Below are 25559 nucleotides of genomic sequence, written 5' to 3' on the forward strand. Positions count from 1 at the left end.
CTACAAATCTGCATTTCTTTTGCAATCTTGTATACGACACAGTTGATCCTCAGCATGTGTGCAGTAACATGGCCTCATGGACAGCAGCAGGTACCCAGATTTACACCAGGAAAGGATCCAGCTTATAGTCTGAAACAGAGTTTGACTTACTGATCGCAGTAAGATACGGTATTTCACATCAGAAACACAGACCTGCTCTTCATATTCTGGCATATCTTAGTGTTTGAAACAATATTGTAATTGTTTTCTTAGGTTCTTTAATAGTGTGTAGACTCAGAAGTAAATGTTTCATAAAGAGAAAATCATGCAGAGTCTCTGGAAACATTTACAGGTAACTTGCAAAATGACAGGGGCTGTTAAATCGCTTCTTTCCTGATTTAGCTGACATGACATGATGAAGACTCAAGAAATTCATTGTCTCCTGATATGAGCGTGTAGCAGTGGCCTTGAAACTAATGCTTTCGTGTAGTATCCCTCACTTAATTGCAAATGCCTGTATTTGGACAGAAACAATCTCTTTTCTAATATGACAATATTAAAAATACTGCTTTGGAAACTTTTAGACCTTTTTTCCTTAAAGGACATTCTGACAGATGGTGATTTTGAATGGTTTGGATGATGTATTGTCTGGGAGCTCAGTTCCAAATTGTGAGGAACATTATGCCTAGTTTTTGGGTTTGCTTTTTTCCCCTTGCTGTGCTTAAGCTTTCTCAATAGACACCTACATGCCAACTCATCTGCTTTGTGCTATCTGCTTAATTTGTTTGTTCATACATTTTCCCAGCTTACTCTGTGCTCCGTTTAAACTGCCGGGGGCATTTTGAGTACTTCACGCTAAGGACTTTCTTATGTCTTGTGTTTTTCTAGGGGTTTGTTGTTTATTTCCTTCACTCGTCGTTGTTCATAGGGGCCTCAGTTAGGTGGGGGACTTTCCAGTAAATGCCCAGAGGTGCCCCAGCTCACTGGGCTGCAGGGGCATGGTTTGATCCACGCTTGTGTGCCTGGGGCTGGTATTGGATCCTGTGTTGGATGCTGAGTCGTGCCTGGGCGAGAAGCAATGGTCTGCTGCTCACCAAATGGGTCTGTGGCCACCTCCCAGGTCTCTTCAGCCAGGTTGAATCCAGCCAGCAGTTTCAAGCCAAGCAGACCTTCCCGGAGGAGAATCGGGGCATGACCGTAGCAGCTCCTCAGCCCAGCCCTGGAGGTCATTAACTCCTGGCGTAGCTGAAGCTGGAAAAGGGAGTTTGGCATTGTCTGTAAGGCAAGTTTTTTTACGCAGGAGAAAACCACTGGACACTAAGCAGTCTCAGACATGCTTGGGTCACATCCGGAAATTTCCAGCTCTTAAAAATACCTACGTCTTCTGCAGATTTGTGTTGTCCTTAACTCTGATCAGGTAGTGAAGCAGGTAAGGGACAGAACAACCAGCTGCATCACCCAGGTCTTGCCTGCACGAAGTCCAGCTGGGACCTGGCTCAGAGGTCTGGCTGTGCTGAAAACCGATTTGGGATAAAAGGGTTTTCAAGTGGCTCAGCGTCTTGAGGCAAGGGGCCAGTGGCTGGCCAAGACCTTGCATCAGCGAAGGCACAGCAGGGGCAGCTCAGGATTTCTCCCTTCTGATATTGTTCCTATTTATTTGGCTTAAACTGGACTTGAAAAGCATCCTTAGCACAGCAGAGTTTGGTCCTCAAGGCAAAGGGTCACAGGGTCTAGCTGCCAGGGTGCTGCCTGCATGGACACTTGTCCTCCCAGCATCCATTTACCGCTGTCTGTGAGCCTCTGCCATGGGAGAGGCAGAATGAGGAGGAAGTCAAGATCTGGTAAGGAGGAAATCAAGATTTCATCTCTTGTTTCTCTTATATGTCCTTCATTTTAGGCATTCGGGCTTTAATCGCCGAGTCTGTGACCAAATCAAGCATCGTTCCATCTGGTAGAGTTTTCTGAGCGGTGCCCTTATTGCAACTCTGCAACCTCATCACAGTCTTAGTGTTTTTAAACCTTTAACAAAATGTTTTCCATTCAGCAGTTTGCAAAAGTAAACTTCATTTGAACAATCCCCAAGTGCTCTGATTGCAAATAAAAGTTAAATGTACTAACAAAAATAATTGCTAGGCATGTGGGATTGTACATTTAGGTATCCATAATTCACTAACAGTATATGCCAATACACAACATTATCTGGATTTTCAGTGATTGCATTAGCATAAAAGCATGTTAGCATTTATCCGGTGGTACTAACATTTAAATATATATAAGTATGAAATATTAAGATACAGCATTTTGGAGGCAAGTAAAACTACTGTCTGTAAAATGTTCTTGCATATTTTTGAAGGTACACTCTAGTAATCTTCATATGACAATCAACATTCGCACCATTGGGTCCAAACATTGCAAAAATGTCAATGTTTTATGCAAAGAGGAGCTATATTAGGCTAAAAAAGATTGCTGATGAGAGAAGTGTCTTCTGATGTCCTCTAAGCTATTTACAGCAGCATCTTCCTTTGTTCGTAGCGCAGCCGGGCCTCTGCACAATTTGTATCTAGATGTTTCACAAGACTGGAAATGTTAGCCAGAAAGGATTATGCTTGTGATTAAAACCTTAATTTTTAAAAACTTTACCTCCAGGAAATGTTTTTCCACACCAATAATTTGAACATTTTAATATTTTGTAATAAAAGGATTTTTGTAATCCGTTTAAAAGGGGAGTAATAATTTATGTCGAATGCATTCTTGAAGCTTTGTCCCAAATGCTCCCCATACGCGCAGCGGTGAATTAGAGGTGAGGACGGAGAGAAGCTAAGCCATGGGACATTCAAGGCAAAGAGACGCACTTTGCATTTCATGGGAAGAGGGCAGAAAGCTCAAAAAGTGAGATTTTTGGCGCGGATGAAGTGGGGAGCCAGGAGGAGAGTTGCTTGTGCAGTTGCACTTAGAGATTTGTGGCATTTTGGCCAGTCTGTTAAAAACGCGAGTGCTGTTCAAACCGAGTGGCTGGGGACAGGACCTCAGAGCGATGGTCCAAGGTTGTGTTTGCCATATGTCCTAGCAGGGCACAAGGCAGTCCCCAGCACAGCCTCCTCCAACCAGCCCAGCGCTGCTGGGATCTCGCTGTTCCCTTTTGGCCCTGAGTGATAAAATAAATGCCACGGGACTTGGTAAAGACTTGGGAGTAAACTCATCACAGGCAATAACTGAAGCATCATCTTGCAGCAGCACTCGAGTTTCCTAGAGATGGCTCATGTCAGGGTGTTGCTTGTCTTAACGATTTTCCGTGAGATTAAACCCCTCAAACTATGACAACGTGCATCATGAACATCCCAGCCACCGTTATTCATGCTACCCAGCTCTGAGGCTGGTTGAGAGCTTGCATCATTTTGGCAGAGGGAGGCACAAAACGTGTATCTGCTTTTCAAGATGAGCCTAAAAGAGCCGAGAGCGATGGGCTCCGTCGGTGCTCTGTGCCGTGCTGTCCCGGGGTGTCCGCGTAGTGCTCAGCATCGTGATGTCTGGCTGCTTGCGGTTCTGCGCCCTCATCGTCTTTCTCTGGGCGGAGGGATGGGGGAGGGCTGCCTCCCCGTCGCTGCTCTGTCCGTCAGTATTCCGGTGGTGTCCATTCTCCTAGGGGCCGCGGCTTCCATGCTTTGTCAGAGAAGCACCAGCTTCTTCAGGATGCCTTTGTCAAGAGGAGAAAGCTGCCACCAGATTTAACGATTTTGAATTAAGTCCAGCTTCGCAATGAAACTGGTTGATGCTCACTGCTGTTAAATAACATTAAGGCCCAAGCAATAAACCTAGGAAAAGTAAACTTAAAGACCTTGCTTTGATGCTGTCTTGTAAGGACATAAGAATTTCTGGGCAGAGAAATAAATCTAGTTAGCTTAACAAGCACTGTCCCTACCCATTTATTTCAAATCCATCTTCATGTTTGTCCCTTCCTCCTCCAGCTTCTCCTTTTACGTCCTACAATCTCTGCCCATCTCTCTATCCGTTTTCACTGCTTTTTTTCAGTGGCCCTGTTTGCCAGCGCCGTGTGTTTGCCTCCTCCCAGTTGCAGTAATTCCAGCTCGACTCCCTGCCTGCTTGTAATTTCTTGCTTTGTAGATTGTCTCTTCTATTTTTATTTGAACTCCTGACTTGTGTGGAGTTATCAGCCTCACTGCACTTAATTTCAAATTAATTTGATTGGGTCACCTCAATATTTTTCTGTAACGATAATGAACTCAACCTATTTAGCCTTTCTCCATTATGAATAACCTTAACAAAAACTGCAGTGCAGTATAAAACTGTGTTTCATCATTGTGGTTAATTACACAGAAGAATAAATCCCTAAACATTTTTCAGCATCTGAAATCTAACAAGAAAGTGTAATTAACAATTAAATAGTAAACTGCCATCCTTGTGCTCTCAGGCAGACAGAGAGAGCAGACCTCGTGAGAACAATCTAGAATCCAGGGTTTCCTCCTGTTTTTATTTTCATAAATGCTTTGGTAATTTAAATGCGGGGAAGTGCTGGTATCTGGAAGCCAGCAAGGTGCAGCAGCGGAGCCTCCGGTGCTCGTCCCGTGCCAGCTGTGTGTTCCCCAGGTGCCTGCAGTGCTAGAGAGTTGACAAGGTGGGATGGACGTCTTGGGCTCACCCTCTGGGACTGGTTTGAGGCTGAGGATGTTGTCCCTTCTGCAAAGCGTGGGAATTCTGGAGTGAGTTACCCCATCCCGGGGTCTGGGCTGGGCTGGTGGTGCGAGAGGGGAGGACAAAGAGGTTAAGCGGTGAGGATGCACGTTGCTGAAATCGGAGTGTTTGGCCTCACATCGCACTTCAGCAGCGAGTCAACCTGCATGGTTCCCCCCCAGCACCGAGTACCGTTGCATGTGGTCGGTTGTCACGGGGCTCGGCCTCGATGGCGCGCGTGGTGTGGTCTCTTCCTTGCGTGTCCCTCACACGGAGGCGTGCAGGGTCTCGCCGGTCTCCTGCTGCTCGCTGTTGCAAGACCTGCGTGAGGTGGCCTGCCCCGAAAACACAGCCCCGCGGGAGAGCCGGTGCTGCCCGGGGCCGTGGCAGGGCTCGGCAGCGCTGGGATGCTGCTCCGGCGGTGCTCGGCAGCACCCTTGCTTTAGCAGGGAGCTTGGTGACACAACCGGCAGGAAAAACTCATCGCAGCCAGGTCATGCGTTACATAAAACACATTGTTTCTGTCTCTTCTCGTTTAGTAAATGCTCTCTGCTAAAGCATTTGAGTTATTGTGGTGGTTTCCATTGAAAATATGCATTCAGACTGGTTACCTAATCGCTTTCTGCAAAAAAAACCAGCCCAAACTTGCTGTTTCTCATTGTAGACCCGGTTTCATCGCCGAGTGCAACATGTATTCCTCCATCTCCTCAGCCAATATTTATTCATCATCCGTGTTCTCTGTTTATCCTTTTTAATACAGCCTGTACACTCGGCTAATGGCTTCACAAGCTTCAAAGATTTTCCTACCGAACACCTACATTATTTTCCTGACCTGCTGCGACTTTCCCATGTCGCCTGTTCGCCGCATTCCCTCCAAGTAATAGGTGCAAAACGCTCCACAAAGAAGAGGCATCTGCGTCTACTCTTTAATCACGGTGTACGGAGGCTGTCGCAGCCCGTCGTTAATGTGTTTCAGAAGGGAGGTTGAAAAAGCGCGTTGAATAGAACAAAGCGGCGAAGAATGGGAGGAAGACGAACAATGAGAGCAGGAAATGCAGGATCCAGCCTCAATTACATACCTGCTCCCAGCAGGGTTTGGGGCGGACAGAACTGACCCCGCGATTACGATTACGGCTATTGTCTGAGCTTGTATAGGAGGATCCAGATCCCATCTCTTCCTTTGTAGGTCCTGCTGTGTGCACCCTCCTGCCCCTTTCCTGATTGCGGCTTTTGTTGGATTTAATTGCTGGCAGGCTGTACGCAGCGAGCATGCAAAGGCAGATCCAGCCAGGTTTGTGGTGTGGGTTAGTGGCAGAATCAGGCTTTCGGAGGGGCCTTGGGGGGCTGCCCTTAGCTCGCGTGGGCTGTCTTCGGCATCTAGCCGTACTTACTCGCCGGCCCTCTGTTGTTCCCCCACTCTTCCCCCTGTATTGAGCAGAGGAAGGCAAGAGCTGCTGGACCCAGAGCTTGCATAGGAGGCAAAATAAGACGAGCCAGCAGCTGCAGGCTTTCACGGTGTCTAAGACTGGCTCTTGCCTGTCCTGACTGAAGACTGATCAAGTCCCAGCAAGTGACCTTGTTCCCAGACTGGCATCGTACAGCCTACCTGTTCTCCTGATACAGTGTTTTGAGAAGTTTTTCCTCATCTGTCCATTTGCATGCTTTAAGATTCATTGAAGCAGTTGCTTATTCATTCATGAAGGCAGTTCCTCAGGTCTTCCACCAGATTGCTGCCAACCTCAGCCCCTTCAAGGCTCTCCAAGTGTTTGAACGGGGTGATGTTCTGCGGAGAGAGAAGACAACAGCTTACTGGAAATTGTCTCTTTCTGAAGAAACTCGTCATCACTGTTGACTACTTGCTCTCCTCTCAGGTGCTGACATTCTGTGTCATCTTGTGAGCTGGATTTTGATCCCTCTTTATTTTAGGTGATCCTATTTCTGCTTAAAACGAGATGTCCATCAGAGCCCTTGGGAGCTGCCTGGCGTGTTTTGGAGGGGGATGACTTATTGGCTTGGCTGTCCGAGAAGCCGCGCAGACCCCTGGGCCCATCTGTGGCCACGAGAAGTCTCTGGGGAGCTGGACGGGTGGGCAGCCCCCTCCCCGCGGGGCAGTTTGGAGTCATCACGCAAGTTGGAGAAACGCTGTCACAGCTGCTTCCCACCAAGTCTTAGCCCCTTGATGCCACTGCATGAGACCTGAATAGATTTGAAAACTAATTTGCTGCTCAGAGCATCAATAGATGTACGTCACTTGTCCTTTCTGCTGCATTTAATGCGTTTTCAAGGTACTGCAGCCAGTTCCAGAAGGCAACCATCAAAGGATTGCATCTTCGCTTCCAGCAGAAGTATCTGGCTGTCCCTCCAGCGCACTTCAGTTCTTACAGATTCTCTCTGGTTTTGTCTTTTATGAATTTAACGTGGAGTGCATCGTATAATTTCTTACAACCATCCTTTCCAGACTGTCTCTCCTTTTTTTTCTAAACGTCCTGAAAATAGGGGATGGGAAAGAGAAAGGACTTTTCCAGCAGTCAGATGGTGTTAGCTGGAGCCCAGGCGATATGTGGGTCATGGTAGATATCCTGTCACGCTGCTTCTCTCCATGTTCACGACTCTCGCAGTTATTTTCCTCTGTTGCCCAGCCGTACCTGTTCCCCTCTGTTAATCATCCTGGAGCTGGCCTGTGCTTGGAGCATCCCTGCCTGCGGCAGGCTCAGCTATCACCCAGGTGGGACGACATCGTTGCGTGGGTGAGGAGAGAGCAAATGCGTTGGCGCTGCTGGACTGACAGCCCAGAGACGATGGGCACAGCCCCGCGGTGGCTGTTTTGAGGGACAGATAGTTAATCCTTAAGCTCTCTCTGCCGAGATCAATAATTAGGGCTGTTGCTTTGTATAAACCACCAGAACAACATAGGAATTGCCTTATTAAAGCGGATGTGCAGGCCTGGCTGGTTGGAAAGCCCCTGTGGCTGGATTTTGCAGAGGTAGGAACAAAACACCTGGGGTGGTAACAGTACAGTGAGGTGCAAATGAGGTTTCCCTGAGCCTTAAGCAGCTAAAACCTGCCATGCGTGATGAACCACAAGGGTTCTTGGTTTTTTATCTATTTCTGTCAGGGTAGCGGAGGGGGTTGAAAGGGTTTCTGGATTCCAGTCCATGCTTGGTGCAGCAGGGTGTCTGCTGCTGGAATCCCTTTGGTCGGCGGCTGTACACGTGAGCCGTTCTTATCTCCCTCTGCGTGTTCCTCACCTCCCTTTGGAATCAGATTGTGTTACATTTCCACACATACTCTGTCATAAAAGCCCATAAATATGATTGTAGTGTGTTTGCATGTCTTGCAACGAGCAGGAATTCACCTGAGTTGTTTTCCAAATTAATACCCCGCTGCTTTTACTTAACAAGATCTTTTTCCAAGCTGAGAATGGTAACGACTCTGAAATTTTCTTTTTAAAAAATGCATTTTCTTCTTGGGCACTTCATACTGAAATCTGTCTTAATTTCAGTTCAGCTAGTGTGTGAAAACACACAGTGAGGCATTATTAGTCCCTGAAGGAATAAAGACAGATGGAGCCCAAAATGGAACTGGCTTTATGATTAATTGAAACCTTCAACACTGAGATGGAGTCAGGGCTTGGTCCTACCCCGCCAGCATCTGGAGATCAATTCAGCCAGTGTGAATCTCCACAAGCACAGGCTGAGGAGCTCAGAGAGAGAAATACAGGTGTCACGCAGTAGAGTCAGCCCCGGGTTGTCCCCGTCCAGGTGGGACCTGTTGCTGCAGGAGGGCCTGCGGATGGTGGGCTGGTGGAGCGGTGAAAGCTGTGCATGGGTCGGGGTGACGGGGAGGGGATCGAAGGGTGCATCGGGGTCCTTGGCATGTGATGACGTGCTTTAGTAATGAGCTGCTATTTCTGGCCTCGAGCTTCCCGCAGCTGTGCACGATAGCTCTTGTGTGACTGCCGCGATGGAGAGCGGAGCTGGGAGGAGGGGAACATTTTGAGACATGCTCCAAAAAACTTGGGAACGGGAATGTGGAGGTGTGGGAGTGGAGTGGGGGAGCAGTGAGTTGAGGCTCTGCTCTGGGCTCCTGCTTGACGTGCGACCTGAGGGATTTCACTGGGGGCTGTGGGTTTCACATCCTTGTCTGTGAGACTGGAGGGTGGACCTGCCCCTGGAAAGGGAGTAGTGGAGAAGTACCAGGTGGTGTTATCTGCACTGGCTTTGGCATTCGTGGGTGTTGCTGGAGTCTGTAGCCACAGACCGTTACAGCATTTCTAACATACCTGGTGAAAAAGAGAAAGAAAAGATGTTGCAGAAAAGGGATCTCTCCATTATGTTATGGGAGCAAGTCCTCCCAGTGCAAACCGGCTTTACAGCTCGGACCATGACCACGCTTGCATGGCAAGCAAGTTCTGAGCAGCTGTGGAGTTGGGGAGAAGCAGCAAGTGAAGGCAAAGTTGCTTTGCAAAGGCAAAACCAGGTTAGTTGTGGAGTTATGTCAGCATGTCTGTCTGGAGAGGGTACGAAGGGGATGGTTAAGTGCAGTGGTGGCAGCTCCAGGAGATGGCCCAATATCCCACCCCACAGCACAGCTTATTTTCCCTCTGTGTGTAGGAAGGTGCTGACATGGGGCACGCTTGCCAAGGAGAGGAGTGTGGATGCCTCCACCTTAGCTAGCCGAGACAGAGGGCTCTAGAATAATTTAAAGAAGGATTTAGTGTAGAAAGTTGATGTTGCCCATGGAGATCATGGTTTAAGGTATGCAAAGTGGCCAAGGGGCCCATGACTGTGAGTGTGCTTGGCAGGTTTGCATTCCCTGCACCCTCGCTGTACCCCGAGAGCAGGGCTGCGTTGAACCCATCTTCCTGGGGCAGAATGGAGGAGGAGCGGTGTCCATGGGTGTGCATCAGCTGGGAAGAGGTATGGCGGGACACATCTCCTGGGTCCAGCTAGGGCAGTCTTTTCACAGGTGCCAGCACCCCTTGCTGCAGTGCCGTAGCAGCACTTCTGAGTTAAGAATGCGACTTGGACCTTGCTAATTGTCCTAACGAGTGGGAGCTGATACTGCAGATCAATGGGGAGCAAACACATGAAGCATCACGCCCAGCACCTAGCAAAACATCCACAGTTCACTTATTCTGACAAGTGCAATTTGATTTTTATTATCCCTGATACCCCCAGCATGGCAGCAAATATGCCGAGCTGTGTTTCGTTAAAGGGAGGCAGGCTCCGCAATGTGAGCTCTTGCTGCAGGACCTGGCCGGGAGATCTTAGAGACGCACTGTAAGGCTGCTGTGGATTTTCTTTTCTTTCCCTGGGGGCTCTGGGGATTGCAAATCAGCGGATTGTGGATTAGCGGATCAGGAATTAGAAATGCGTTTTTCATTCTTATGTTACACGCTAATGAACTGACAAATTTAATTTCTTTAAATCCAGCTACTTCAGCTAGAAGAAGTGAAGTCGTCTTCTGTCTCTTTCGGTAACTCGGGAAAGGCTGAATCGCGATCTCACTGGGCGTCACATCACCCAAATTCAGTTCTCTGGCGTGTGGCTGTGAGGAGAGAGGAAAGCTCAGTCTGTTTGCAAGAAAGAGCTCATGGGTGGTCGCTGAGCAGCACAGTGGGGAGCTCGTCGCGGCGCTGTGTAGGGGTCTGCAGCTCTCCACCAGCCGTGTATCGCCTCACCAGTACGCAGAGGTGACCTGGAGCCCAGGGAGCAGGCGTTCCACCGCTGGCTCCAGTTCTGGTGCCTGAGCCAGCTCAGGTGGCCCTACCAGTTGCTGCTGGGCAGACACCCTTTTAAAACCCCGTGCTGCGGCTCTGCTGAGCGTCTCCGTGGCACCGCGCGGTGTGTTTGCTCGGCTCCAGGTGTGAGATGTGCTTGGCTCACATCTAACGCGTTTTTCTTGCCCCTGGGCTCGTTCCTGTGAATGAAGCTGAGGTCTTCCTCCCTCTTTTGGATCCCTCTGTGGGGAGGGTCCCGGTGCCTAGGGCAGCCCCCTCCGCTGCAGTTGGGATGTGGGAAGCGCTGGTGCCGGTGGGTGCACAGGCTGCAGCGGGCTCCACGTGTCTCTCCTTTAGCTGCACTGTTCTTCAGGTCTTTCGGTATGCTCCTCCCTACCCAAAACCTGTGCCAGGGCTAACACAGAGCAGAAAAAGGCGTTTATGTCGTTAAAAGCCTAACAGACTGCGCTGTGGGACCCGATCTGCAGGGGGAAACCTGCTCCATCATTACCCAGTCACTCTTCAGAGCTTTAAAGGAGAGCTAAACAAAACGGCCTTGGCTTTCCGGAGCAGGCTTTATTCATTCACTTTGTGATGCTGAAAGTGGGTCTGAAACGCGGCCGCCTCTCGAGGCGAGCTGCCGGCACCCCGGCAGAGCCGTGGGCTGGTGCCTGCCGGGAGAGCCGCTCTCGCTGCCGGGGCAGGCACAGCCCGTGCCTTGCGGGAGGAGAGCGCTGGGACAACAGTTACTCCCCTTGACTGATGAACGGGTTTTGGGCTGTGCCCATAATATCTTGATTCACAATTAACGTGATGGAACTGGAAAACACATCTCGTTTCTCCCCCTGAACCCGACAGGTGAGGATATATGTTTCCTGGTTGATTGCCTTGCCTCATTATAGCCTATTTATGATTGATTGAAAAGCAGAGGCTTTGTATGAAAAGAGACCTTCAATCTCCTGGCAGAGCCAAGTGCGTTTCCCTTCAGGAAGTGTTCCTTCTCTTCTGCTTATCTCTAACCCCCACTTTAAACTTGAACCTGGCAGAGACCAGAAAGAAGGCAGGATCAAGGCAAAAATAATTGGGATCGCTGGCTTCTGTGGGCAGTCTGAACCCGTTATTCCTACTTACTAACTAGTTATTCCTAAATAACTCTTGCAAGAGACAATTCGGCAGTTGCAGCATCTTCTTGATGAAAAGCACTCAAATGTAATAACCATGGCAACAGTTGCCGAGGGCCAGCGCAGTGAGGGACGGAGATGTGCTCTCTAAAGGACAACGGGACCAACTTTACTGACAAATGACACTGTAATGCGCCAGGATGATGATGCACGGTGAGCCCTGCATTGTCCTGGTGGGGACCCAGCCACACGTGCTGTGCTGGGGATGCAGGTTGCCCCAGCGTGCCCAGTAACGAGCCAGACTTCATCAATGGTGGGCACCTTCCACTCTCGGTGACAGGGGAGCTCGTAACCTGAAAGCTGGGGGAAGTCATGGGGACACTCTGTTGCGGTGGAGAGAGATACCACCTCTGATCCCAAAGTCATAGATAATTTCCCAGGGATAGACTGTGTCTTTCTGCTGTTGATCTTCACCCAGCCCGATTGGTGTCGCAGACAGAAATCAGTAATAAATACTTGATGTGTCTAATTTCAGAGTGCTTCTTTGTAAGCCATCTTTAAGACCTTGTTTGAAGCTCTAGAGGAGAGGTGCCAGAAGCCACGTGGTGTTGCAAGTGGAGCAGTTGGTGAGAAATGGGACACTTTGACTTGAAGAGTCGGCCCTTGGTGCATGGCAGGGGAGAGTGCAGGAACCAGCTGAGCCGGCGGCACCTGGACTGAGCCTGGAGAGAGTTTGCTGCAAGGCTCCTTCATCCCTGGCTCATTCTCTCCTCTTGCGCAGGGGTCTTCTGAGTGCTGATTGTTAGGACAACCCTGGAAGGACCTCTCCAAACGTTCTGGTCTGAATCTCAGGTTGGGAGCACCTTAGGTTATGAGGTCGAGGCCTCTCAAATAGCATATGGGGATCGTATTATTTTTATCAGGCAGTATTCTCTCTCTGTGGTCTTATTTAATTGGACATCTGGTAAGCCTGAAAAGTGAGAGAAGGAAACTCTTTAATGTTCACCAGAAGAAAAGAGGAGCCTGCTGAAAGGCAGCATTTTTACAGATTTCCGAGAAGCAGACAGTAAATACTCCACCTCTGCTTAATAATAATAATAGGCAGGCTAAGTATCTCTAAAAATATAAAATAACGTGGGCCTATTTGGAATAGTCAACATCCTTATCAGCCTGCTGCCATCTCTGCAAACAAGTTTCACTAGAGATTCTGGGCATGATTTTCAATGGCTCGGAGCAGCTGTAGCTTCTTTGACTTCAGTGAAAAGTCTGAGTGCCTGGCACGGCGGCAAACAAAGCCTCCTCCTTTCTGCTTCAAATTGAGTCTTGATTCTAAGTGAGATGAGTTTTCTTCTCCTGATAATTCTGTGCATCTGAAGTGATTACAGCTCCGCGTGAGTGCTCTTTTAGGAGATTTGAATGCAGCGTTTTCTTCCGTCTTAAAAAGGTTCCTTCAAGCCTTATGATTCTGGAAAGGGGGGAAAAAATAAATCCTGGTGGAAACCGTCACATCTTCCTATGCAGATTAGAGATTAAAACTTTTATTTTTATAAAACACATACGGGGGCTAAATCGGAAAACTTCTGTTCAGGCGAGCGGGTTTTGGCTGATGCCAGTGTGCTGCTAAATTCTTATCTGGCGATGGAGAGGCAGAGCCAGTGAGTGGTATTATTTGGAGTTCTTAGAGAGTGAGCTTTAATGTTTGCTTAACTCCACTAAAAATAGACGCCACCCTCTTTTCCTAATAGGCGGCATTTGTCACACTTGATTCATTTCCTCTCCCAAACCGAGTTCCTTCATGAATATTCATCTCTACTCCCCAGGAATCTGCCTGTCCTCAGAAGTTGTACTCACGGCGACGTGCCGTAGCAATGCGAGTCGACCTTTCAAAGCTCACCGAATACCTGGCCTGATCCAGGAAAATGTTAGGATAGCAACAGCTTTCATTGATTTCTGCCTTCTCTGTGAGCCGTGATTACTCGTTATCCCTCTCAATGAGACCCTTAACGAGTCTCCCGTTCCTGTTGTCATAGCAGCACCGCGTTGCCCAGTATGGCGAAGTCTCTGTCACTGTTAATTGTGAGATGTGAGGATCAGTTCGGCAGTTTTTCTAGTGGGGACTAGGCCAAAAGGTCCCTTCTGAACTGTGATGAATGTGGTTTCCTTCAGAAGGTACTAAAACTTGGTAGTTACAGAAAATTTCTGAAGAGGGAAGCTTTGCGTAGCGAAGAGAGGGACAGAAGTCCTTACAGAGCTCTTCCCATTCATGCTCAGCCACCACTTAAAGCCGGAGAAAAACAACCAGAAATGCCAAAGCAGAGTATAAAATGGCTGATTCGTGGTTAAGGAAGTCTCTCAGTACCTCAGACCTTCTAACCTTGAAGGTCCAAAGCACATTGAAGGTTCTTGCTACTGTCATGCTCCAAGCTGCTGCTGGAATGGGAGAAATCTGCTGCTACCTGGTGGGCACTGAAGAAGCAAAGGGATGACCTGGTGCTGGAGGAACGTGAGGCCAGCAAAGCTGGTGGACCAAGGACCCTGAAGCCAGTGGGTGCATGAGGAGGTGTGCGTGGAAGGGCGTCTGTGGGATCTTGTGATGGGCGACTGTGGGTTTCACTCAGCAGGGACCAAGGAGAGGACTTGATGCACTGCGTTTTAGGGCGCTGGGATGAGTGCTGTGCCAGTGGCGTGGTGACGTGCCTGTTTGCTGTGCGAAGGAGTGCTGGTTGTCACCCACGTCTGTGTGGTGCCTTCCAGCACATCGGGCTGTGTGTCTGCTCCCGGATGGTCACTCCGTGCACTGTGTTAACACCTTTCAACCTTGCTAATCGTTAAAGCAATTCAAGGACTAAAATTGATGGTATTTCAGCAGGGTGTTGTCTGGTGGGCAGGCTTCTGTTCCCAGTGGGGTCTTTGCTGTCCAGGAAGACCATGTTCATTTTCAGCAATGTGCTAGAAGAATTTTATACGGGTTGCTCTGGCATTGTGGGTGAGAAATGTGCGTAGCAAAAAGAATGATCTCATCACACCTTTCATCCTGCAAGTCCTGGAGCGGCTGCATCGCCCGGTTGCAGCGAGTCGTAGCCACGGTGGGTTGAAGAGGCCAAAGGGAGGCAGTGCTGTTTGCGGCTCGACCCAAAGGAGTGATTTATCAGCGAGGATGCCGTTGTTAACTGGTTGGAACTGCCCAAGACACTGGCTCAGCATCTCTGCTCTCGTTTGCCCAGAAGTGGTAGGGCCAGTGGCTGTATGTCATCTCCCGGGCTGCCGGCTCAGCAGAGGCGGGCAACAAGGGCTGTCTGTGAAGGGTTTACTCTGTTCCCCTCGTGCCGAGGGATGGGTGTCAGCTGTGCCTTTTCCCAAAGACCCACTCTGTTAATACGCAGATTTGTCCTCGGTGCGTGTCACTGGGTTTATTCCAGAACTCTGAAAGATAGCCAGAATAATCCGTGACCTAAGCGTAGGCATGAGCGGTGTTTTTATAGAATGGAAAAAGAAAAAAGAAAAAAAAAAGTCCTTGTATCACTCAACGTCTCCCCCAAAATCAGAAACTCCACTGGCCAAGCCCCGCAAATGAGTTTTTGTTTTTCCGTATGCGCAGTTAGGAGCCAGATTTCTAAAGGCTGGCTTTCAATTTTACAGGCATTTATTATAGGCATGAATAATTGCTGGCACCGTGTTACCACTGCTGTTGTTTGCTCTTATGGTTTAGGCCAATTACACATGTAAGCTCCTGATTTACAAGCAAAAGCAGAACTAAAGTAGCTTTGTGGCCTACATTTCAAGAGCGAGTAATGTGTCCACAGTCGGCTGTAGGTCCCCGGATTTGTGCTGTGAAACACGGAGGTCCGCTGCCATAAATATGTGGGCACAGATTGTCCAAGGCATTATGTGACACGTGCTGTCACAGCGCAGCGTGAAGGACATAAACATGGATGGGCATTTGAGGATCGGGAACTTGCCCAGATTCATCCCATGGCAAGCATGCTAGAAGATTCATGCTGCACTTGGGGAATTTACGGAGAGCGCACACACAAGAGGGAGAACTTGAACTAAACATCATGGTTCTGCAAGACGGACTTAAACAAAGCCTGTCCAAGACCTATTTCCCAACATGGTAATCGTTTTGTTTCCAACTCCTGCTGTCCAGTGAGCCCTCCTGGGGAGAAGAATAAGAGGACATTCATTGCTAAGTTTCAAATTGATCAACTGAGATCAAACTGAGAATTGTTTCTTGCTTTTGCACAGTAGGCAGCAGAGTGGGAAGGAGGTAGCTCAGTGCGTTGACTGATTCTCCATGGGGTGATGGTTTCCAGACAGCTGCTTGGAGGGCTCACGTCACCTACTGTACCTGTTCATCTGGACTCTGCGTTGCCCAGCCAGGGGAACGTCTCACCATGCTGTGCTGGTACCACTCGATACCATCAGCGGTGGGCTAAGGGGAAGAGCCAACGCACGGGGTGAGGGAGGATGAAGAGCTGTACTCATCCTCCTTGGACTGGTGGCAAGCGGGTGTCCTTGCAGCTGGGGGGAGCAGAAAGGGAAGGATGTGAGCAAGGACAGAAGAAGGCAGGATGTTTGGAGATGCTGATCTCATCGTCACAAATCAGTGTTGGATATTGTCTGCGGGAGGTAATAGCAGCTCCGCTCGGGAAGGAGGCCAGCGTTTCACACTCCAGGGGATGGCCAAGGGATGATGATGCCCTCCTGTCGTTAGTCATTAGCGCAGAGCAGGTGGCTTCCCATCTCCTAGGGTTTGTGTACTCAGCTGGAGGCCGTGGAAACCTTCTTTGTGTAGATGGCCTGAAATCAGTCCGACTGCTGTGTGCTGAGCTGATGGATGTTGGCAAGGAGACACTCTGCACCAGCTCAGCTCAGGGTGCTCCCACGCAGGTTCACAAATGTCCATCCAGGCAGGAAGCATCGGTTTAGAACCATTGGTTTCTGAAGTTCCTTATGCATCTGCAGCTTCCAAAGGCTGACACAGCACCCCGTCAGCCCCGGGGCAGGCTGACCGCCCGGCAGCATGCACCGTGCCCTCAGCAGACACAGTGGGCAGGGGCTTCGCTCTCCCCCCGGTACAAGGCGGATGGGAACGCAGACCCAGATTTGTTTACTAGGCTGCGATCGACTGGGGTTTTACATCTCGGCAGTTCCTGGCAAGTCTGCTCCCCTCCCGCGCCTTCGCAGCACATGTGTGAACTTCTGGTTGTGTCACCTTCCCGTCCTCTCTTAACGAAGTCTAGCAGTGGGAAGTGATCATCACAACTAACATTTGCGTAGCGTATGTCTTTCCACAGCTCCAGAGCGTTGAATAAATTGAACCCCGCTTCCTCCTTCACCCTTCACATTCAAGCTGTTTCTGAATCCAGGCATCGCATCTTCCACCACCGCTCTCAGCTTTCAGAGCTTTCTTCTGCCCTGCTGATGAAGCTCATGTCTCCTGCCCTGCAGAACGTACCTCTGATGCCCCTGTCACTGCTCTCCATCACAGAGACAGAGTTCATCTCAAGACCTTGCTGGCATTTGCGAACCATTTCATTGCCAGGCTAAGTCTGTCTGTTGGTTTCCTCCTCCACTGTAGCAGATGAGGGCTTTTTCTCTTTGCCTTTAGGGTCATTAAAACTTAATTGACAGGTTGGCTTTCTTTGTCAAGGTGTGCGTTCTCTGTATCCATCAGTGATGTGGGACACACTGCTGAAATTTCCTTTTTCTTGCATAATTACCTTATTCCACTGCATCTTTTATGCAAAATGTTCCCTTCTGAACGTGCTTCCTCTCCTTGCCCCAGCCCTTTCTGAGCACCCAGTTTAGCTGTGGTACCTGCCGCAGCTTTGTTTCTTTATATGCACAGGAAATCATGGCGTTATTAGCGTATTTTACTAGCTGGCTTGGTCATTTGAACTCCATGATGGCTTGATTCAGGCATTTGTAGGCATTTCCTTCATCCTCTGTCTGAAGATGGGATCCACATCACCTAGGTTCAGACTTCCTTCACAAGTGTCCACCTGAGCTAACTGTCCAGGCTTCACCTCCCACCAGGTGAGAGAGACAAAAAGACCTCCAGAAGACAAGTCATCCCATCGTAAGAGAGGAGTCAAAGACAACCCTATCTCCCATGGGACAAATCATCATTTCTCCTCGCTGCTGGTGACCATAAATTCCTCAGACACGTTTCAGAACAGATGCAGCCCCCTTTAGAGTGAATCTGAAGCCTTGGACCGTAGACTTGCCTTTCTGGATTAGCCTGGGTGAGTCCCATGGAAATCCAGAAACAGTGGCTGGGTCTCCAGGGATGCGTAGACCACAGGTTGGAACACGTTGCTGAGGGAGCCCAGGCAGCTCGTCTGAGCTTAGATGTCTTAATTTTAGGTGTCTAATGTTAAAGTGAGATGAACCTGACACTTAGAAAGGTTTTGGGGAATGTTTCCATCTTATTTTGTATTTAGAAAATATAAAGGTAGATAGTGAATGTTTAAAAAACAGCAACGGTAATGACGGTAATTATAGGTGGGTGCAATTTTCCTTTATCTTTTAACTAAAGCTGCTAGAAAAATTACTGCTGTGCTGATATTTGGCAGGGACACCAATGCGAGTACCCACTTGTTTCTGAAAAATGCTGTTGGATTTTTAATGACCATCAGCAGCACAACCTTGATTTTTAAATGTCATCCTAAATGTAGCAGTTCCAGCCTCCTCTGCCGTGGCATGTGGGTGTTTGAGTAGGGATGAATCAGAAAGCAGAAGGAGTTGCTGGTGCTTTCTGTGACTCCCAAGTTTTCGTCGAGGGCTTCCCACCCAGGAACTGGCTGGAGTAGTCTGTGGGTTACATGGCAGCGTCGCAGACCCTGGTGCTGTGGCAGCACTCCTGCTGTTGCTCTCCCCTCTGTTCATGCGTAGAAGTTCTTTGATGCAGAATGGGTTTGTTATGTTTCTCCAGGAACGGGTGTTCCGCAGGTCATGCTTTCTGTTTATGAAAACCAGAGAAGTAAAAAAAGGTTTCCCAGCTTTTGCAGATGCAGCTTTTCCACTCTCTCGCTGGCTGGAAGCATTCCCTGGGCTTCGCTTTTGCAGCTGAAATCTGTGCTTGGCATTTGCAAGATGGTGATTTGCTTTTGTAAATGGAGCAAAGTCTCATTTTTGAATCATGACTCAGTGAAACAAATCTACTTTTCTAGTCTAAAACGATTCTAATAGTACTGTTAAACCCAGTGGGACTAGGAACAGCCAGCGTTTAAAACATGACATTGCAGTGGGCGTGATTCTCCCTGTGATCCAGCATCTTCCCTTCCCTCTGGAGGAGCGGGGTGCATGGAGATGAGGCTCGTAAGCGAGGAGCGGAGCGGTTGTTGGGGAGCAGTGCCTTCCGTCGGGGCACGTCCGGAAGCAAAACGGGTGGGAGACGGTAGAAGGGTTTGCGTGATGCAATGCACTGCCTTCCTCGGTTACGGGAGGAACGCAGAGAGCTGCGAAACAGATGGCAGGGTTAAAATAGGACAGAGCATCGCCGAGATGCTGCTGGAAGGGAGCGAAGTGCCTGTTCTCACACTTCGCTTTGTGTCTCGTGGAAGAGCGGGAGAGTGCCTGCGCTCCGCTGGCATTCCCAACAGGGACAGGCCAGGCAGAGGCTTGCTTTTTTTTTTTTTTTCAACATTATTAGCACTTGTCTTAAAGAAAAATCAGCTCAAACGAGCAAGCAAGCAAACAAAGCGAATAACAATCGAAGGTCTTAGCCTCAGGCCACCTTTTAACGCCTCTCAGGATTATTAGTGGGATGCGTTAGGCGGCCGCTGGAGAATGTAAGGCGAAGTGTTAGGAGCCGGGCGGTTAGCACTAAGGCTTTCTTCTCGCAGTGCTTTCAGACAGCTCTCTGCAGTGTTTTCGTGTTACCTATGGTGTGTGAACAGGTTTTATTGGAATATTTGAGTAACTTCGTGTGCCTTGAATTATGCTCAGTGTGATGTGGCAGACCTGGCGGGGATGCTTCCGTGCAAAGCTGCCCCACTGCGTGGCTGCCGCAGAAGGGTCTGGTTCAGGGGTCCCGCAGCAGCCGCAGAGAGCTGGGTGGGACCTTGGGTGTTCCTGCGTTTGCCACCATCCTCGGCCAGCTGAGTCTTGGAGCCAGGAGGCTGGAAGCGTGCAGAGAAGAGGAGTGTGAAGCAGGGGCGGAGCGGGGAGGCGGGAGCTCAGCACCCACGCTTGCACCCTGGTGCGGCTGCCGATGCTCCTGGGAGCGCTTGTTTCCCTGTCTGTGAACCAGGGGTGCTTTGAAGTCTCTGTGATGAAAAACACTGGATGAGCTCAAGGATGGGGTATTAATCCTGCAATATTGTTCTTGTTCCTTGCTGTGTTGTGATTTTTGAAAAGGAATCAACGCAATTTTTGTGGGCTGTGGCTAAAATGGCATGGAAACAAATAAGTTCTGCTTGCATTTGTAGAGAATCGCTGGCTTTTCATTAATGCAGCCTCTGGTGAAACAGACCCCATCTTTAGGCACCAATACGCATGTGACCTGTGGTAAAATAACAGGCTTTCAGAAATGCATGGGGAGTGCTTTGTAAGCATGGCACATACAGCCTGAAGGTTGATTTACGCCTCAAGTAAAGCATCGGTTTGGGTGACTGAGCGCTGGGGGGAGTTCCTGTGATGTCCTCCTCCATGCACCATGGAATGCTTGCTCATACCTACCTGGAAGGATCAGTCATTCAACACGTTGTGCTGGAAGAGAGCTCAGGCAGTTCCCTTGCTTGTTGCAGATGGGGCGTGAGGCACCCAGTCCAGCCCTTAAATCACAGCGGGTGGACAGACCCTCCGGAGCGGGTCTATCCTTCACCGTCAGGAGCACGGAGAAGATGGGCTAGCCTTGACAGGGCTGCTTCGTACCCTTTCCTCTGCAGGCTCCTCCGGCTCCGTGCTGACAGGGGGGTGGCAATAGCCCCGAGAATCCAAAACCCTTTGCTTTTTAATCATACAGTGATTTGTGGGTCTTTGATTAAACTCCTGGAAGCTGAGCTGGTATCTGAGGCGCTGGAGAGCTGCATCCCTCTGCTTGCCCCGGTGCTGGTGGGAGCTTCAGGGGCACAGCCCCCTCCAAAGCAGACCAGCGAGTCCCCCAGCCGTCGGCAGGGATGTTTGCGTAGCTGGGGGCATGTGCTGGCACCAAAATAAGGCTCAGAGCCGTGAAGCCAAGGGTCAGGAGGAGAGAGGGGCTCTGAGGTGTCCTCGGGAGCCTCACACGTACTGGGACAGTGGGATTCCTGCCTGGAATCCTTCCTGGGCTCACGTCATTAGTGTGGGCCATCTCCAGCCCGTTTCTGTGGTACCTTTTCTCCTGCGGATATAAATACAGCCTGTCGGTTTGTTCGTTGTGTGCATTCAGCAGAATAATCTGGCGTGGCTGATTTTGTTACGGCACCGAACGTTTTATTGCCCAGAGCTGGCATGAACTCTTCTGCTGTGCTCCGCGGAGAGTGGAGGAGGAAGAGGGGCTTTTGCTGCAGCTCGGCTCGGTCGCTCTGTTGACATCTCTCCTCTCTGGAGCAGTCGTGTTTTGGGGCACAGCTCGTTTCAGTCGACCCAAACGAGTGCCCCAGGGCGCTAGGTCCTGACCGCGGCGGCTTTCTGGAGCCCTGCAAGGTGTCTTGCTGCGGCAGATACGCTATTCTGGATTTTTATTTAATTACTTACTTTTACAGCTCTTTGTATAAATCTAATTATCCATCTGTTATGCTACATTACAGCTCGTCTGATTTTTTTCCTGTTCCAAAATATTAGCTGCCTTAGCCTTTCCCGCTCTGGGCTTCGGCGAGCCGGGTCCCCTCCCCACGGGGCTCTCGATGGCTCTCGACCCCGGCCGCACTGTGGAAAGCAGCTCTGCTCTATGCTTCCACCTCGACATCGTGACTGCAAAAGGCCAGAAGCTCACGCTAGGTAATTCCGTTTTCATGGTATACTGGAGAGCAGAGTTTGCCCTGGTTAAGCCTGATGTCAGTGTCCTCGAGGAGCTCAGGGCTTGTCCGTAACGGGACGTTGTAGCCCTCGTGCTTTTGGCAGGGTCGTTGCAAGGCTCAGAGGAAGCTCAGCTATCTCTTGCCAGTGCCTGGGATGCAGATACGTGGCCGAGAGCAAGGCTTGGTTCCGCCAGCTTGCCCCAGGCAGTCTTCCACGCTATTTCTGCCTCTCTGGGCTGACTCATGCTCCCTCAGTCTAAGTATCCCATTAGCCCATCAAAATCACAGAATCACATACTCAGCTCCAACTTCTTCTCTGCAGTTCTATTCTCTTCTTAGCAACAAATACTCAATAACCTAATTGCTCATTAAAACCCATACTTGTGTCTATGTAATCCATTATGTCACGTTGAGACGTGTTGCTCTCGCAGGGATGCTGCTGCTCCCCCGCCACTGCGACGAGCGCATGGCTTGGTAGAAACTGAGAAGGCAGCATTGCATTGAAGTGGAGATTTTCGTCTTCTCGGGGTTTTTTATGTCTCTCCTGTATTCTGTGCTTTTGAACATCTAACATCTCTTTTATGCTTCACATCTTTCATACGAAATTGTTGTATTGTGTTGCCTATTGAAACCTAGTTTTCCTTTTGTCAGGTTTTTCCCCTTCACCCCCACTTTCTTCTTTGCTGTATTTTGATCGGCACAACTACTTAGGGCTCCATTTTTCTGGGTGGTTTTTAATCTCCTTAAGTCGTAGCTCTGAAGGCCTTTGTCTGTGATAAACTCAGGTTTGAGCTGATGCTCAGAGAAGAGGCTTTCTAGGGCAGTTCCGCTGCATGCGGACCTCAGTGGGGGCTTTGGGGGTGTGTGCGCTTCATCCCTCCTCCCAGCTCTGAACAGTTGCAGGCAGCCTTGTTGGGCTTGGGGTTATCTTGTTATTACCCTCTACATCTCATATTGCGCATGCAAATGTCCCATCTCCTTTTCAGTAGCGTGAGACTCTGCGATAATGGAAAGCCTCTGCTAAATATGTATTTTTGTAAGAGATTCACCAGCCCTGCGCTTAAGCTGCCTTTGCTTCGTGCTGTCACCGCAGCAGCCTGCCAGGCTGGCGTCCCGTGGCGGAGCCAGGGGGTTGTTTTGGAGGACGAGGGGGCTGCAGAATTCTTTGCACCCACTTGTCCCAGTTATCCTCTGCAGAACAAAGTTTGGACAGAGACGTAGGCAGCCGGTGTGCACCCGGGAAGTCGTGGGTTCGGAGCCGGCCGGGCTCACCGCAGCCATTCCCCGTGGGGACACTTCGTGCTGTAGCCAGTGCTTTAAACGCGATAGGAAGGGGTGTTCTCTGCAGGTGTCACTTCTCACTTGGACTGTTTTAATGCTTTTTTTTTTATCCCTTAAACCTACAGTCTAAAATGCAATTGTGCAAGTATTAACAAGCTGCTGATCACCCTGCCTCTTTTTTCTGCCCTCATTCAGAGTCTCAGATTTACAGCTGTAGTTCGGGCTGGAGTTCCAGTCAAACCTTTAAATGTTGACATCGTGATGATCAGTTTTATCTCTCCTATCTATTATTTGCCAGGTAATTTTAACGTGAATATACTTACAAGAGCTGTCAGAAACCCTCCAAATACAGAGGCCTCTGAAAAAGTCGTTGGCCTTTTCACGTGTGACCCTGCTCGCATTGCTTTTGGTTTCCAGGACTCACAAAAATGACCTTTTCCATTGCCTTTCAAGTTCCTACCCAGGTGTGACGGTTTGAGAGGCACAAGAAGCCAGGCAAGGCTTGGAGCTGTGTTTCAGGGCAGTGCCATCGTAGGCACATTGCAGGCTCGAGCCACTTCACTCTCCTGCGAGCAAAGCGTTGCTGCACTCTCGTTTTCTTCGTTAACAGATTGTGGAGTGAAAACTGGGGAGGGGGACAGAGAGAGGGGGAGTGCAAGGTAAGCCGTGCTGCCTTGCTGCCTGTTTCTCATCCTCAGGTTGTAGCACAAGCTAAATAGGCTGTACTAAATTTTTTAGGCAGTTTCGCAGACTTACAGACTTTGATCCCCAGCTTTGATTTCCCACGCGGCATCGCAGACTGCTGGTTCTGATGAGAGAAGAGACCCGTTAAGTCCTGTCTAGCCCGGTGATTAGCGTGCCTTGTCACCGTCACGCCGGGCTGTCATCAAAGCAGGAGCTTCTCCAGACACACCTCCCTGCACCCTGGGGAGGATGCTGGCGTAGCCCCGCGGCCGGTGGCCACAGGGCCGGTGTGCGGCCGCTGCCGCAGCGGACACGTTCCAGCCAGGCAGGAGAAGTGCTGTGCTCAGCACCGTGCTGTGCTCAGCACCCTGCTCCAGCCGGGCAGGAGCGTCCCCCCCATTGCACTCCCCGACTCGCACCTCCCTTTGGTCTTTCTCTGCCTGGCTTCAGCAGGGTGCTCGGAGTGAGGAGGTGACCCTTCTGTTTTACTGGGGTCTTGTGCGGTTTGTACAACAAGCAGGCCAAGAAATAAATATTCAGTGCGTGTCCTTGCTGGAGCAGTGGAGACGAAGATGTTTACCTGCCTGCCCTGCTCTGTGCTTCCGAGTCCCCAAGCCCCTCTGCACCGCTTGGCTTTCCCACTTTTCTTTTTTAATTCAAATCTAATTTTTCACCTCAGGGCTGTGTTGCTGCTTTTCAGTCTTCCCACGCCACTCGCGTGTGCTGTCTGGAAAAACTTTGCATAGTGTGGCCCAAATTTGTGCACATGTACTTGGGGTCATCCTAGGAGGAATAGGGTGAGGGTATCCCTTAATGGGTAGTACTCTTAAAAAATCCCTTCTTCAGCAGAACTGGAGCTGCTTCTGTGTAAGGAGTTTGCCAGTGAAAATGGCAGAGGAGAAGCCCATGCTGGATGTTCAGGAGCAACCGCTGCGTCCCCCGTGCCGGTGCTGCTCCTTAGCACGCCCAGAACAACGTCCAGGGAGAAAGGGCAGCCGTCCCTCACAGCCCGACGGCGAGGTGCGGGGAATCGCGGCGTGTGGGGAGGCTCTGTGGGGCTCTGGTCCCAGCTCGTGAGACCGTGTCTCTTCCAGGAAGCCTCCATCGCGCCGGTGGGTCCTCTGGCCGGTCATCCCCAGCCTGAGGTCTTGCTGCTTCCACAAAGAGCTGTAACGGAAGGAAAAAAGAAGGGAGCCAACATCCTGACCCAGCAGCCGGTGGAAGACGCTGGGTCCCATCTCTGCCTTCACCACCCGCCCAAGGCAGGACCTGCCACCGGTCTCTGGGCCGCTGCGACCGCTTCATTTCCATTTTACTCCGACAGCACTGATCGCAGCGTGTCGGTCCTTGTTTTTATTTCTTTTGCTCCCCTCTCCATGCGCTGTTGAGGCTTGCGGTGTTCTGGTGAACAAGCCTTGACTGTAATAATTTCTGGCCCCTCGTGGGAAGTTGTAACTCCAACGCAGTGAAATATAAACTGGCAGAAAATGGAGCGTTTCCTTCTGCCATTGCAAGCTGCAGCAGGCAGGCTCAGGTGAAGGTTTTCTGCTGGCTTTCCCTCCCCTGCTTTTGCTTTTTCCCCTCTCTGCCGAAGGGCACGGTCACCGTCCTCCGGCCACCCGGAGGGAAACGCGCTGGCCGGATGAAATGGCACAGTAAATTTGCGCTCGGCAAAGTCACAGCTCCAGGGGCTTCGGAAGGAGGCAGCAGTGGGAACCATCAATGTTGTTTGTCTTGTGGTCGAAAGGGCCCATCTGAAGTGCTGCGGTCTGCTCGTGGCAGTGTGGGCGACAGCCCCGGCGCTGCTGGGTGAGGGGTCTGCGGCGGTCCCCGGGAGAGGTGTGGAGAAGCAGGGAGGCCAGCAGGGACAGCTTGAGTTGGGTGGAGGAGCAGCCTGGGATGGGATTTGAAAGCACAGAGAGCAGACCGTAGACTACACCCTGGGAAAGAGGGTATTGTCTTGTGGCCCACATCCAGAGGTCCTCTCATTGTCTGGGATGGTTGGCCCACGTCTCCAGAAGATCAGGATCTTCTGTGCAAGGACAAAGCCCACCTTGCAGGGGGACAGAGCTTTCTCAGGAGCTGCTTAGAGACGACGGCATGGGCACCTGTGGGCAACAGGGATTCCTGCTGGTC

General features: G+C 50.2%; 1 protein-coding gene across 6 annotated transcripts in view; it reads left to right on the forward strand.

The window, feature by feature from the left end:
- The window catches only part of SIL1 (SIL1 nucleotide exchange factor), a 100478-nt gene that overhangs the window by 65438 nt on the left and 9481 nt on the right, over nt 1–25559 (forward strand). The window lies entirely within an intron of this gene.

Source organism: Opisthocomus hoazin, chromosome 23, assembly GCF_030867145.1.
Source record: "Opisthocomus hoazin isolate bOpiHoa1 chromosome 23, bOpiHoa1.hap1, whole genome shotgun sequence".
Classification (NCBI taxonomy): Eukaryota; Metazoa; Chordata; class Aves; order Opisthocomiformes; family Opisthocomidae; genus Opisthocomus; species Opisthocomus hoazin.